This window comes from Rutidosis leptorrhynchoides, chromosome 2 (genome assembly GCF_046630445.1).
Source record: "Rutidosis leptorrhynchoides isolate AG116_Rl617_1_P2 chromosome 2, CSIRO_AGI_Rlap_v1, whole genome shotgun sequence".
Classification (NCBI taxonomy): Eukaryota; Viridiplantae; Streptophyta; class Magnoliopsida; order Asterales; family Asteraceae; genus Rutidosis; species Rutidosis leptorrhynchoides.
Window position 1 is genome coordinate 340,350,716 of NC_092334.1, and position 6,598 is coordinate 340,357,313.

At 30.9% G+C, this 6,598-nt stretch overlaps 1 long non-coding RNA gene across 1 annotated transcript; it reads right to left on the bottom strand.

The window, feature by feature from the left end:
- Positions 1 to 3,124: 3,124 nt before the first annotated feature.
- On the bottom strand, positions 3,125 to 5,746 carry LOC139891928 (uncharacterized). Its single transcript, XR_011773912.1, has 5 exons — positions 5,616 to 5,746; positions 4,259 to 4,333; positions 3,534 to 3,641; positions 3,384 to 3,420; positions 3,125 to 3,273 (listed from the first exon to the last, which is right to left on the bottom strand). It is a non-coding gene; the product is annotated as an uncharacterized lncRNA (long non-coding RNA).
- Between the last annotated feature and the right edge of the window lie 852 nt (positions 5,747 to 6,598).

Genomic DNA, 6,598 nt, shown 5'->3' on the forward strand with positions numbered 1-6,598 from the left:
GTTCAATATTAAACCATAGCAATTTGATTCATTCAAAACGGATCTAAAATGAAGAAGTTATGGGTAAAACAAGATTGGATATTTTTTGATTATTTTAGCTACGGGAAATGTTTAACAAATCTATACAAATCATATCCTAGCTAACTTATATTGTATTATACATGTATTCTAATATATTATGTAATCTTGGGATACCATAGACACGTATGCAAATGTTTTGACATATCATATCGACCCATGTATATATATTATTTGGAACAACCATAGACACTCTATATGCAGTAATGTGGGAGTTAGCTATACAGGGTTGAGGTTGATTCCAAAAATATATATACTTTGAGTTGTGATCTAGCCTGAGACGTGTATACACTGGGTCGTGGATTGATTCAAGATAATATATATTGATTTATTTCTGTACATCTAATTGTGGACAACTAGTTATAGGTTACTAACGAGGACAGCTGACTTAATAAATTTAAAACAGTAAAACGTATTAAAAATGTTGTAATTATATTTTGAACATACTTTGATATATATGTACATATTTGTTATAGGTTCGTGAATCGACCAGTGGCCAAGTCTTACTTCCCGACGAATTAAAAATCTATGAAAGTGAGTTATAGTCCCACTTTTAAAATCTAATATTTTTGGGATGAGAATACATGCAGGTTTTATAAATGATTTACAAAATAGACACAAGTACGTGAAACTACATTCTATGGTTGAATTATCGAAATCGAATATGCCCCTTTTTATTAAGTTTGGTAATCTAAGAATTAGGGAACAGACACCCTAATTGACGCGAATCCTAAAGATAGATCTATTGGGCCTAACAAACCCCATCCAAAGTACCGGATGCTTTAGTACTTCAAAATTTATATCATATCCGAAGGGTGTCCCGGAATGATGGGAATATTCTTATATATGCATCTAGTTAATGTCGGTTACTAGGTGTTCACCATATGAATGATTTTTATCTCTATGTATGGGATGTGTATTGAAATATGAAATCTTGTGGTCTATTGTTACGATTTGATATATATAGGTTAAACCTATAACTCACCAACATTTTTGTTGACGTTTAAAGCATGTTTATTCTCAGGTGAATACTAAGAGCTTCCGCTGTTGCATACTAAAATAAGGACAAGATTTGGAGTCCATGTTTGTATGATATTGTATAAAAACTGCATTCAAGAAACATATGTCGATGTAATATATTTCTATTGTAAACCATTATGTAATGGTCATGTGTAAACAGTATATTTTAGATTATCATTATTTGATAATCTACGTAATATTTTTAAAACTTTTATTGATAAAATAAAGGTTATGGTTGTTTTAAAAATGAATGCAGTCTTTGAAAAACGTCTCATATAGAGGTCAAAACCTCGCAACGAAATCAATTAATATAGAACGTTTATAATCAATATGAACGGGACATTTCATCATACTCTAGCGTATCCACATTTCGGGCCAGTTAAGGCTGTAGTATATATATATATATATATATATATATATATATATATATATATATATATATATATATATATATATATATATATATATATATATATTTCCTTCACAATATTGAAAAAAAAAACATGTGATCCCTCACACACTCCATATGATCAAAGGTAGCATTGATATGATTATCATTACGTTACTTAAGGTCAAACATCGCGTAATTTGTTGTACCTAAACAATAAGTCATGACCTTTGAAGCGTTAACCGTTTACCTGAAAAATCTTACGATTTCGTTTCGGTGTTAAAAGCACGTTAGTTGTATCATTAAATGATCATATAGTAATGGTTTAACAATAGGCAAGTGACACCATGTCCTTACATCGCCCTTACTCATTTTGGAAATTCATACAATCCCGACAATAATCACAGATTTAGCAAGGACTTGATAAATTGATTTTCATTGATCATCACATAGTCGAAAGTCACTGCATTAGAGTGTCTTCATACCTGTCTATGTGAACCTGGGATTATTCATGCTCAAGTTAATATGAAATCTTTGTGAATGATGGACTCAATCCATGAGTATATAATAAGGGCGCTTACAGCCAGCCTTCCGACTCCTATATTAGTCATGACTTGTTGGCATTTCAAAGTCAACAGGGGATTAACTTCATGTTCTCATACTCCACCATTCATATCTCACTTGACAGCAACAGTTTCACACATGAACATTTTGAATTCCAAGAACTTATAATAGTCATCAACCACACTTAAATACAATAGTTTTCATTACCTCGTAACATTGTTGCTTAAATACACTACAACAAAAGTGTACATATAGGACACCCAAATTGGTCCTATAATGTCACTTTATAGGACCTTTTCGTCTGATAGGACTAACAGGAGATGTGTACCAACTAAGGCGGTCGTATAAAGTATAGACGCAAAAAAAGTGTCCTAAAAGGTAATAAGATTATGAAACCAATTATCGAGTCCTATAATATAATTAACGACCACACACAATAGTCCTTACAAGTACATATCAAGTGACTTTTATTTAGATTGAGACATACAAAAGGGTCCCAAAACTAAAAATAATTTATATTAGTACCAACAAAAGAGTCCTATTTAAATTTTATATTTCGTAAGGACTAATAAAAATGGTCTCATATTTATTTTAGTACCCAAATAAAAGTCTTATTATAAATAAATACTACATTAGTACCAATAAAAAGGGTTCTAATATAACGATATATTAAAAGGTCATAATATGCGCAAATGTTATTTTAGTACCCCAAAAAAAGTCCTAAATTAACAAGTCAAAATAGGTCCTAATATAATGATGTTATATCAAGTTTATTACGACATAATTATACGGCGTCCTATAAGGTCATAGTAGTTCCGAATCAATATTCGAAATATGGTTCGGATATTCAGTTCCGGTTCGGATTCGGTTCCGATTCGGGTATTCGGATCCACTTCGAATATTCGAATCCGGTTCAGATATTAGAATCCGATTTGATTTTCTAATTTTGGGCGGTTTTATTGGATCCGAATTTTATTTAATATGAAAATAGACACCTAATTAATAATTAATAATTTATATTAAAAAAGAAAATATGAAATAAAACATAATTATATTTCAATAAATTATTCTCATAACATGAAAAACACTAAACATAAAAAATTTCATAAATAATGTAACATATAAAGACTTCAAATAACATTTGACAAACAAAGTAAAGACAGTGAAAAGCAACACAAAACGTCTTGAATCAGCATGTATCTTTATCAATCATCACGTACCACCTACAAATAAATCATCCATATATAAACATAAAGGTGCACGTTATAAAAGATTAATCTTAACTACAACAAAAGTGGATTTATAAGGGTTCTATAATGTGACTTTATATGACCTTTGAGCGAATAGATAACTATTGGGATCATCATACCCTGCTACATCAGAAAACACAAAAAATTCATTTCATATAAATTACATTAACCTAACAAATTTAAAACTTTAACATAAAAAAACTAGAATACTTGAAGAGCATCGAGTACTTGACCTTATTAGTAATGTTGAAGACATGGTCAGGAAAATTTGGTCTATTAGGGTGTCTAGCTATATTAACTAATTGTATTGGTGTCAGGTGCGTACACAGCTCTTAAAGAGCCTACAAAAAAAAACATAAATAGTTAGCAGCAATGACAAGTCATCATCGTCATAATCAAGGTTGAAAAAGACGCGAGGCGGGGTCGAAACGGTAGCGACCTCAAAACGTCGCAACGGAAAAAAACGGGGTCGAGACGGGTTCGAAACGGATGTTGACTAATGTTGACTTTTATATATATAAATATATATTTACACATATTTTAGAGCTAAAAAATCTTTGTTGACAAGTTTGTACCTATAATTGCTATTAGCGTTAATATAATACAAAATGGAATACTAAACTAAGTCAATTTTGATTGATTTGACCGACTTATGACCGATTTTAACAGAATTTCTGACTTTTGACCGGCGTTGACCCAATTATTCCTTCAGTTGACCTGACTTTTGACCGTTGACCGGCTTATAAGAAAACGGGACGGGGTTGAAACAGTTTAGTCACCAAAACGCCGCAACGGGCGTCGCAACGGACGCCGTTTACAACAGTGGTCATAATAGACATACGGCGGCTATAAATAAGCCAAGTTTAAGTGAGACAAAAAGCATGCAACTACAAGTATCATAATCATATAATCGGTTCATAATCGGTTCAAACTAAAAATGAAGTAACCATAATTTCACCTGCTGGTATTTGTTTTTTAAAGAGATGATTTGATCGCTGAAATCCAAACCAATTTCATTAGCCATCTTTTGCACCTGCATACATATAAAAATATATATATCAAACATCTGCCACACACCATAACAAATTGATCATATCAAAGCCGGATTAGAAAGCTTACATCAATAATTTTCTTGTGTATATTTTTATGTAACATTTAAAAAGCAAACTAATGAACATTTTTTTTCCTAAGTTTTTCCTTTACCACACTACCAAAGTAATTACAAACAAGTAAGAAGAGTCTATATACATACTACATGGCTAGAAAACAACAAATCATAATATAAAAATCACCACTTAGAGGAAAATAAAAAAGAATGCCATTACGCATTTACTGGAGACTGCAAGTCCACAACTACTTAGCCAACTAGACCTATGGCATTGAAAAATATGACAACATTTTTCTGATATTTCATAGAAATGAACACATGAACATTAAGCTTGGGATCAACAAGAACAATGTATAAAACATGCACTCGAATATTTTAATAAGAAAGAATGTTCACTATGTTCGGATGTGACTGCAAAACACATTCCAAGGCAACATGAGATGCTTTCTGACCCATGGTGCGAAGAAAATAATTGTACTGTATAGAAGACAATTATTTAATACTCCCTCCGTCCCGGATTAATTGTCCAGTATTCCTTTTTAAGACGTACCAAATTAATTGTCCACTTCCAAATATGGAAAATAAATTTGATAAAGTTTACAATATTGTCCCTAATGAATTAATTAAATTACAAAGGTGAGAGAGATTTCTAATTAATTAGTTGAGGGTAAAACAGTAAAGTAAGAAAAAAGTACATTGTGATAATGACATTTCTTAAACTGTGTGTTTTTTGTCTGGGGACAATTAATCTGGGACGGAGGGAGTATGTGTCAAATTTTTATATTCAAGCTGATAGGAAATGGGTCAAAAGTCGCACAATATGTATATACATAAGGTGCCATTAAATCGACTACAATGAACTACATGATTATTGTAGTGATATGTTTTATTTTATTATCATATTAAAAACAAAAATTATTTCAACAAACTCTTTACAAATAATAAAGTAAAGTGTATATTTTAACCCATTACCCAACTCATTTTACCATCTCTATAAGCAATACATATACTTTATGCCAGGACTGTGCTAAAAAGGTATTTAAGAAGAAAGATGAATTAATAGACACTTTCAAAAACTTTTGACCTGTATCTTTACAAATCATTTTTTTTAGTTGTTTGATTGTTTTAAGCTAACTAAAGCGTAACCTAAATACATCCACTCATTAGTAAACGAGTTGACATTTTCACCTTTGATTAATAAGATTACCTGTGGGCAAGTATTCATAACCTGTGGAGATGTATTAGTGCAAATTGGAATGCATTGTCAATGGTGAGCTTAGTAATTATCACAAAAACCGCAATACTAACTTTGACTCATTTGGTGTCATAGTCTCCTCGCTGTCTGATCAAAAATCATTATCAACAAATCTAAAGTTAATACAATAGAGCTAATAATAGATCAAGGAAAAAATGTTTTGTCTTATAGAAAAATACCTCATGCTTAACATTAATAAAAATCATCAAATTTGTATTGAGTCAGCCAAAAAGAAGTCAACCTCCATAACTCCAGATGCGATAATATGCGGTCGCTACTCAACCCATTTGCAGTTCTGTAAATTGAAAAATACATACATATTATTAACATAAATCTCGATGAAAATCATCCCCCTTTCAGATGAATCATCATCATCATAATGATTATAAAGTGAAGTTTAATTAACACAAAATAAACCAATAATAGATCACAATATATATATATATATATATATATATATATATATATATATATATATATATATATATATATATATATATATATATATATATATAGCGGTAGGATCAAGAGAGAAGTAACCATTCGGGGGGAAGCGGGGGGAAGCAAATTTTTTTTTTTCGTTTTTTGAAAAAACTTTGTTCACGAACATTATAGATGAGATGAAAATATGAACATTTAGTAGAGACACTTTGTGATAAATGTTTTTATTTTGGCGGAAAAACGCTCGAAGAAGTAATATATAACAATTATCGTGTTTTTCGAGCGTATTTTGAGGTTTTAGCTATTGGGGTTTAGATATTAGGGTTTATAGGGTTTAGATATTAGGGTTTAGAAATTTAGGGTTTAGATTTAGGGTTTAGATTGAGTTTTTAACACGAACAGTTTAGAGTTTAGGGTTTAGGGTTTAGGGTTTAGGGTTTGGTGTTTTGGGTTTATGGAATAAAACCAAAACACCAAACCCTAAACCCTAAACT